The sequence below is a fragment of the Mesocricetus auratus genome, unplaced genomic scaffold, assembly GCF_017639785.1.
Source record: "Mesocricetus auratus isolate SY011 unplaced genomic scaffold, BCM_Maur_2.0 Super-Scaffold_100014, whole genome shotgun sequence".
NCBI classification, from domain to species: domain Eukaryota; kingdom Metazoa; phylum Chordata; class Mammalia; order Rodentia; family Cricetidae; genus Mesocricetus; species Mesocricetus auratus.
In genome coordinates, this window is record NW_024429197.1 from 8,325,545 (window position 1) to 8,333,664 (window position 8,120).

At 47.6% G+C, this 8,120-nt stretch overlaps 1 long non-coding RNA gene across 1 annotated transcript; it reads right to left on the reverse strand.

Annotated features, from left to right (window-relative positions):
* Positions 1–1,610: 1,610 nt before the first annotated feature.
* LOC110342732 lies at positions 1,611–4,304 on the reverse strand. Its single transcript, XR_002384896.1, has 3 exons — positions 4,228–4,304; positions 2,400–2,523; positions 1,611–1,715 (listed from the first exon to the last, which is right to left on the reverse strand). It is a non-coding gene; the product is annotated as an uncharacterized LOC110342732 (long non-coding RNA).
* Positions 4,305–8,120: the final 3,816 nt, after the last annotated feature.

An 8,120-nucleotide genomic window follows, 5' to 3' on the forward strand; every position in this document is an offset into this window, starting at 1 on the left:
AATGTGAGAGAAGCTGATGACTAATTTGTTCAGCAGAAGAAAATCTGAGAGGTGAACACGGTCCTGCTGCTGCTGAGAAAGCAACTGCCGGTGTTAGAGAGGTCAAGTCCCCAGCACCACACTGGGACAGGATGGGCATCCTCAGGGAAAACCACCCAAGGGAGACTCCATCTTGTTTATAGTCAGATTCCTTTAAATAAGGAAGCCTAACAAGGGGTTCCCTGTCACTCAAAGGCATTGACTCGGGAAGTGTTCCCCCAGGGTCAGCATATAGAAGCTAATACCACTGTGGCCCAGGGAGAGCCTGGCTACATCTGTCTGGCAGCAGAGTCTGCCAATGTCATCCTTTGGTACTGGTTTTGCAGGCACCAGAGACTCGAGATTGAGGCGATTATGGAGAACATCTGAGACCAGGAAATATCTGACAGGGCCAGAGCACCTGAAAGGAGGCCACAAGAAGGCAAGTGTAAAGTCAAGAAGGAGAGATCTAAGAATGCAGACCCCAGGGCATAGAGGACGCCATGGCTGTGAGTTGGCCACCAAGAAAACGAGGAGGCATGCAGGGGAGCCAGCTCGCCTGAGAGGGAGGCTCTGCGTGCTGCACACCGCAGAATTGGAGGGATGGGATTACCTAAGCCTTGTCTCCACTCCCTAGAGGCTCGACAAGGAACTACAGGATTCGTCTTGCTTTGGTCTGAAAAATCCTTACTATACACCAATGCTCCCTGTCGCCCTTTATTTTGAGAAAGGGTTTCTCCATGTAGGTCTACTGTTTTGGAACTTGTTCTGTAGACCGGGCCAGCCTTGACCTTACAGAGATCCGCCTGCCTGTGTAGTGTCATCCTGCTTTGCCACTGAACTTGGGGTGGTGGCCACACCCTATGGGTGTGGTTTCAGGTGTTCAGATGTGACCTAGGTAGAGGAGGGACAGGCTCACTGGCCCAGTGAACGCAGGGAGGCTGGTGCTGTTGGCTCTGGTTCATAGAATGCCACTGCCGGCCAGACGCATGGGCTGATTGTGGGAATCGCCTCATGTTGGTCACCAATGAAGGCAGTGTTTACATGAGTCCACCAGACCCAAGATAAATGATAATTAGGTATTTACTAGGGAAGCACTTACACAAATAAAAAGTAAACAGCCGCTGCAGTTCTCCTGCTCCAGAAGATGCAGTCTCTGCCCTTCTGATGCTCTCACTGCAACCCAGGAGAGTGAGCCAACCCCTCCTCTACCTTATAAGGGGTCATGTGTGCACACCTGAAGCCACACCCATAGGGTGTGGCCACCACCACAAGTTCACTGACAAAGTAAGATGCCACTACATGCCTCTGCCTCCTGAGTACTGGAATTAAAGACTTGAACCACCACCCTTGGCTAATGCTTCTCTTTGGAAATTAGGAATGTTTACTCTGCCATCATATGTTAGAAATACGTAACGTTTATTATTATTGTTGTTGTTGTTGTATGTGTGCTGTGCCCGGGAGTGCATACCACCATGCACCTGTGGAGATCAGAGGACAGCTTTGTGACACTGGTTCTCTCCTTCAGTCTTTACGCAGGTTCTTGGGGTCAGACGTAGGCTTTGTGCAGCGTCATCTTACTGGTTTCTTGTTTTGTGTCATATAGGAGTTCGCACTTCAAGACTGCTTCAGGTCCCAGACGAGACACAGACTAAAAGTGTTGGAGGTGGTGTAGACTTTTGATTGTATTTTGCATTCTGAGATAAACATGAGAATGGGGGGGGACAACAGAAGCAAAATTATGATTAAATGATGTGTTTGGGTAACAGCTTGACAAGGCGTGGAGTTAGGATGGCTAATTTCAGTTTTCAAGTTAAGATCTAGAATTATCTGGGAGTTGGGCTTCTGGGCCTGTCTATAGGGGGTTATCTTATTTAGGTTGAGTAAGATGGGAAGACCTACCTACTGTGGACAGCACCATTCCCTAGGCCTGGGCTCTGGGCCCTATGAATGGGAGAAAGTGAGCTGAGCACCAGGATCCATGGCTTCCTGACGTTGGACACGCCATGACCGGCTCTTCAAGGCCAGGCCACCTTCACCCCCTCCCTGTGATGGACTGTGCCCTGAGACAACATAATAACCCCTTTCTCCCTTGAGCGGTTTCTGTCAAAGCCTTTTGTCACAGCAATAGTAACTAATACACAGCCTGACCTCACCACAAGAACCTTTTAAAGGAGGCGAGGGGTCGGGCTTGCTGCTTTGCTGTCTTAGGGGATACGAATGGTTTGTGCATGTTCACACGGTGGGGAACTCTTAGTGGCCTTTAGGAGCCTGCTGTCAGCTAAATGAGCTAGAGACTGTCACTCTGCTCCAACCAACTCCAGACACTGACCAGCATTTAGAAGGGACCCAGGAGTGGGTAGAATGTTAGCTCAGCTGACCCAGTGCTTGCAGCTTGAAGACTATTCATGCGAGCCTGGCTTGCTCCCAGTCCATCCATGCTGTAGAATCTGTTGGTGTGGATGTCGTGGTCGCTTTCCTTCTGAGGCAGAGAGTTCTGCTCCGCTAATGTAAATGGTCCTCTGATTACAAGGGGCTACTCAGAACTGACACGTCCCCACCCTTCCCCCCTACCTCTCCCTCCCCCTCCCCTCCCCTCCCCTGCCCCTTCCCCACCCCTCCCAGGTGTGTATTCCTGCTACTGCGAACCCCAGATCTCCCCTCAGTGCAAGCAGAACACCTGGTATGTGTCCCTCATGACTGCGGGCCAAACAATAGCTGAGTTTGCTGCCATTGCTTAGCACCAGGAGAGATGATCAGAGACAGGTGTGGTGGTACAGGCCTGAAATACCAGTTTTAGGGAGGTAGAAACAGTAGGATCAGGAGTTCAAGGCCATCCTCAGTGCCCAGGAAGTTTGAAGTCAACCTGGACTACATGAGATAAATCTCAAAAGAAGGAGAAAGAGGAGGAGGAGGAGAAGGCTCTTGGTGGTATAGTGATATAAGGCTGGCTTCATACTCACTCTGTAGCCCAGGCTGGCCCTGAACATCTGTTCTCCTGCCTCAGTCTCCCAAGTGGCTGGAATTATGAATGTGTGCCACTAGGCACAGTTTCCTTAAGAATTTTAAGTCAACATTCATACTACTTCAATTAATGAAAGAACTAGTGTGTTGTTTTTAACAATGGTTCCAATTCTCTGACCTTACCAAGAGGCAGCCTCCTTACCTCCTCCCAGAGGGACTGGGTGGCCCTTGTCATGTGAGGACACGATGTGACCTCCACGTGGGTCACAAAAGGCTGAGTGGCTGAAGGCTGGTGCATGTGGGACACTCACGCTTGAGAAGTCAGCTGTCACATATGACCACCACCAGAGAGGACATGTGTAGGCACTCCAGCAGCTGGTCCAGCTGAGCTCGCGGCTGCCAGCTGTCACGAGGTACCAGCATGGCCATGCAGCCCATTCAGGTCTCCAGATGGACACAGCCCAGCCGGCTCTGACCGCAATGGCACAAGAGACCCCAAGCAAAAGAAGTATGGTGCCACACCCCTGCCTTTCTCTGGTTCCCTACCACAGTGGCTCTGCAGAGTAAATGGCAGCGTTCGGCTGTGGCGCTTCAGGGTCTTTGGGCAGCAGAAATAGCAGCCAGGACAATTAACGACATAACTATGTGGTCCCCAATCTGTAAATGTCCAGGATGGCTTGGGACCCACTGTGGAGGAATCTGTCCAGAGACAGGGCTCCCACGAGCTTCTATGAGTTTCTTCCAACTCCTCTGCCCCAAGTCCTCAGTAGTGGTAACACTGAGCTCCTGCTGTATACCTTGCCTGGGAGGCAACTCCAGTCTTGCTAAGAGAGACATCATAGAGTTGGGGAAGGTGCATGGATGAAGCTAACCAGTCCCAAATACAGTATACAGCAGGTGCTCAATCATGCTTCTGCAATGAATCAGACCCCAGGCAGCAGTGCTGGGTACTCATTTGTTCAAAATCCTGGTGTTAAGCTCTTTTGTCCCATATCCCAGAAATAGGACAGACATATGGTTTCCAGTATGTGCAGGGAGCCTACAAGGCCACATTGCCTGGGAAGCTTGCAGGTCTTATAATGATTGAAGTTATGCACTTACTGCATACCAAACACTGTGCTAAATGCTTGAGAGGCACATCTCAAAGTCAGGGGGTGATGTGGCTGTGCTCTCAGAGCAAAATCAGCTGCAGGAAGGAAAGGAAACAGTACTGGGACCTGGACTGTGTGAGCCCAGCTTCCTCACCATCTCTTCCTCCTTCCTGGAATATCACGGTCCAGCAGAGGGGAGGATGCTGCTGATGGGGCGACTGTGGGAGCAGAGGCAGGACGCTGTCTCCTAGGCCAGAACATCACAAGGGCAAGGTGAGGAGGAGGGAAGTCAAGAGGAGGTGGGGGGAGGGGAGAGGGAGAGGAGGGAGATTATAGGGAAGACTGGAGGGAGGAGGAGGACATGGAAGGAAGAAGGGGGTGGAGAAAAGGAGGGAGAAGAGAAGGATGGAGGGAAAAGGAGGATGTATCATTTTCAGAGGAAGCTAGCTCCCTTTAAAGGTATTTCAGTTTGCAAAACACTTTGCAGAGGGCTGGCTTAGTTGCTGTGGCCTGGGCAGGCTTTGGTGACAACAGGACTATACAGCATAAGCTCTGCGGGTTGCCTGAGACACAAGGTCCAGCTTAAGCACGAGGCTCACAAGTCCCTTGGAACAGGTTACAGGGAACTCCGCTGCACCCCCTCCTGTGACTTAGCTGAGCCTTCTCTGCTGTGGCTGGAGCACCCTCCTGGATGAGGACTAAGAAGGGCAAAGGTCTTTTTTTTTTTTTTTTTTTTTTTTTTTTGGTTTTTCGAGACAGAGTTTCTCTGTATTGTTTTGGAGCCTGTCCTGGAACTCGCTCGGTAGACCAGGCTGGTCTCGAACTCACAGAGATCCACCTACCTCTGCCTCCTGAGTGCTGGGATTAAAGGCATGTGCCACCACCGCCCGGCGGCAAAGGTCTTCTTAAGGCCACTCTATAAGAGGGGTGACATAGAACTCCAGGCTGGGTTCCACTCCTGACTAGCTTCTGGGTGGCACCTCAGCTCCCATCTGCGGATCACATGAAGAGAGACAAACGTGTTAAATCAAAAGTTGGGCAGCCCCCATTTCAAGGGGGTTGGTCATCCATGGCTTCCTCCATCTTGAGTCTCAACAGCAAGAAATAGGGTCCCTTGATGCTTCTGTGGGAGCCTGGAAAATGAGAACATGGGGAAAGGGCAATGTGGATGGCTCTGGAAAGTTTGGAGAGGTCATGTGGGAGAGAGTGGACAGCCAGGTGCTGGAATGAGCACTGTAAATGGAGTTAGAAGCCAGGTGTCCAGCATGAGGCAGCATCCTTCCTCTGGGACCTGACATTCATCAGATCCAGGAGTGACCAACCTGCAGGGGAGTGTGTGGGACAAATAGGGACGCAGAGGAAGGTATAATGCGGATGGGACTATTGGGAAAACAGGAGGGTATGTGGGGCCTGGAGGTGGGGGGGGCGTGGGCAGGAAAGTGATCCGGCTTGACTGGACTGTATCCTGAGGAGAAACTGATATCTGGGAGGCTATTGGATATATGGTTTCCAGTGCGTGCAGGAAGCCTACAAGGACACACCCTCTGGGAAGCTTGTGGGAAAGATAGGAGACGCCATGGAGAGACCAGGAGGATAGGATGTTCTCCGATCTTTCCCAGATGTTCATTACAATGTAAACCAATTGAAATTCAACTCGTAGTCAAAAGGAGCCCTTGACTCTTGAGGGTGTGGCTGTGGACTTCACCTCAGGAGAGTGGGCTTTGTGGATTCAAGTCAAAAGAAGCTCTACAGAGTTGTGATGAAGGAAACCTTTATGAACTTGATCTCCATAGAGAAAACACAAGAAGAAAATTTTGAAGAGGACTACCAGAATCTCAGGAGAAATATGTGGACTCACGTGGTTGAGAAAGATGGTGAGGGTGAACATGAGAATCAGTGGGAAAAAACCCAGCAGCAGATTCCAGCACAATTGTTAATGAGGACATGTCTCCTGCTATAACATTTTATCAAAGCAGTTTGTGTGTAAGAAACATCATTGATAATTTACCCTCAGAAGTACAGCTCAGTGATCAAACTAAAGAGAAACTATTTGAGTATAAAGAACCTGTGGAGAAGGCTTTTAAACATGAGAAATGTTGGGAAGATGTGGGCCATTTCAGGTACATGAAAGTTCTAGAGAGAAATCCTATGAAAATCAATGCAGTACAGCTTGTGGGAGTCTCCATTATGATCAACATCAGGAGAGAGCTTACACTGGAAATAAGCACAATGAGAATGCCTTTACACCCAATGGCCAGACAGATGGAAGAATCTATGCTGAAGTAAAACCATTCGCGTGTAAGTAGTGTGGAGAAGCCTTTGTTAAGTCACCTTATCAGTCATGAGCAAATTCATATTGTAGAGAAATGTTATATTTGCAAACAATGTGGGAAAACATTTAGATACTTGTCATGCTTTCAAAAACATGAAAGCATTCAGTGGAAAGCCTCATGCATGTGAGCAATGTGGGAAAGGATTTATTCAGTCGAAAAACCTTCTCATGCACCAAAGAGTTCACACTGGAGAGAATCCTTATGAATGTAAACATTGTGAAAGAGTCTTCACTATTTCCAGGTCTGGTCATGTTCATGAAAAACATTCACTGTGGAGAGAAGCCATATTTATGTAAGTATTGTGGAAAAGCTTTCACTAGTCCCAGTGACTAATAGTTGTGAAAGGATTCACACTGGAGAGAATCCCTTAGTATGTAAAAAATGTGGGAAAGCATCCAAACATTTGAGTCATTTTATGAATCATGAAAGAATTCACACTGGAGAGAAGCTTTATGCATGTAAACACTGTGGAAGATCCTTCACCAGTTCCAGTGACCGTAACAGTCACGAAAGAATACAGAGAAACCCTGTCTCAAAAAATGAAAAAATAAAAGTAAAAGAAATAGAGTAATAAATAAAAACTCACGTAAAGATGGAAAATACACAGAGAGTCTGGATACTGTATATTATTGTGTTGCCCTTGAATTATTTGACTGCTGAGGAAGGAGCAACAGCTGCTAACAGACATTTGATGATAAATGCTGCTGGATTAATCCAACCTATATATTTTGAAAATGCCTTGAATTCTAAATTTAAGTATAAGAACATGTTATGTTGGAAAACAGATTTTGTTTTTGTTTCCACAGAAGATGAAAAGGTGTGGATTCCTTCTAGACTAATATGGCTTGATCAAGCAAGATCCCCTGGAACAGTGGCCCAGGTGATCCAACATCCAAAAGAGCTGAGTTGATATAGCCTCGCATACTAGAATATTCAGAATTTGGTCAGGTTTCTGGGTTTTCTCAGGATCCCCATGGAATTGACAGCAACCCCAAACTGTAGGAAGCAGTTTGGAGAGACTGATGCCTAGGTTCCCAAGTATTGTTTACAAATGTTTGTCTTCATTTAAATGGGGTTGGTTATAATGGTTAATAAACACAGGCAATCTCTTTCCAAAAAAAAAAACCACAACAACAACAACAACCAGGGAATATGATATAGAAATGAATACTTTTTATTTAGACAGAAAAGAGGAGATGATGGGGGATGTCCTTCTGTATATAGGTTTCTCTTATTGGTCAATGAATAAAACACTGGCCAATAGCCAGCAGAGGCAGTAAGATAGGCGGGGCTAGGAGATGAGGAGAATTCTGGGAAAGGTAGGTAGAAAAAGACGCCATGTAGCCCCCAAAAGAGAAACAGGTCCAGACACTCTCCAGTAAGCCAAGACCACGTGGAAATACATAGAATTACAGAAATGGGTTAATAATTAAGACAGAGCCGGGCGGTGGTGGCGCACGCCTTTAATCCCAGCACTCGGGAGGCAGAGGCAGGCGGATCTCTGTGAGTTCGAGGCCGGGCTGGACCAACAGCCTCCAAAACAATACAGAGAAACCCTGCCTCGAAAAAAAACAAAATAATAATAATAATAATAATAATAATAATAATAATAATTAAGACAGAGCTAGCAAATAAGAAGCCCTAGTCTTTGGCCGACACTTTAGTAATTAATATAAGTCTCTGTGTGTTTAGGGCTGAAGCAGCAGGGCCTGGC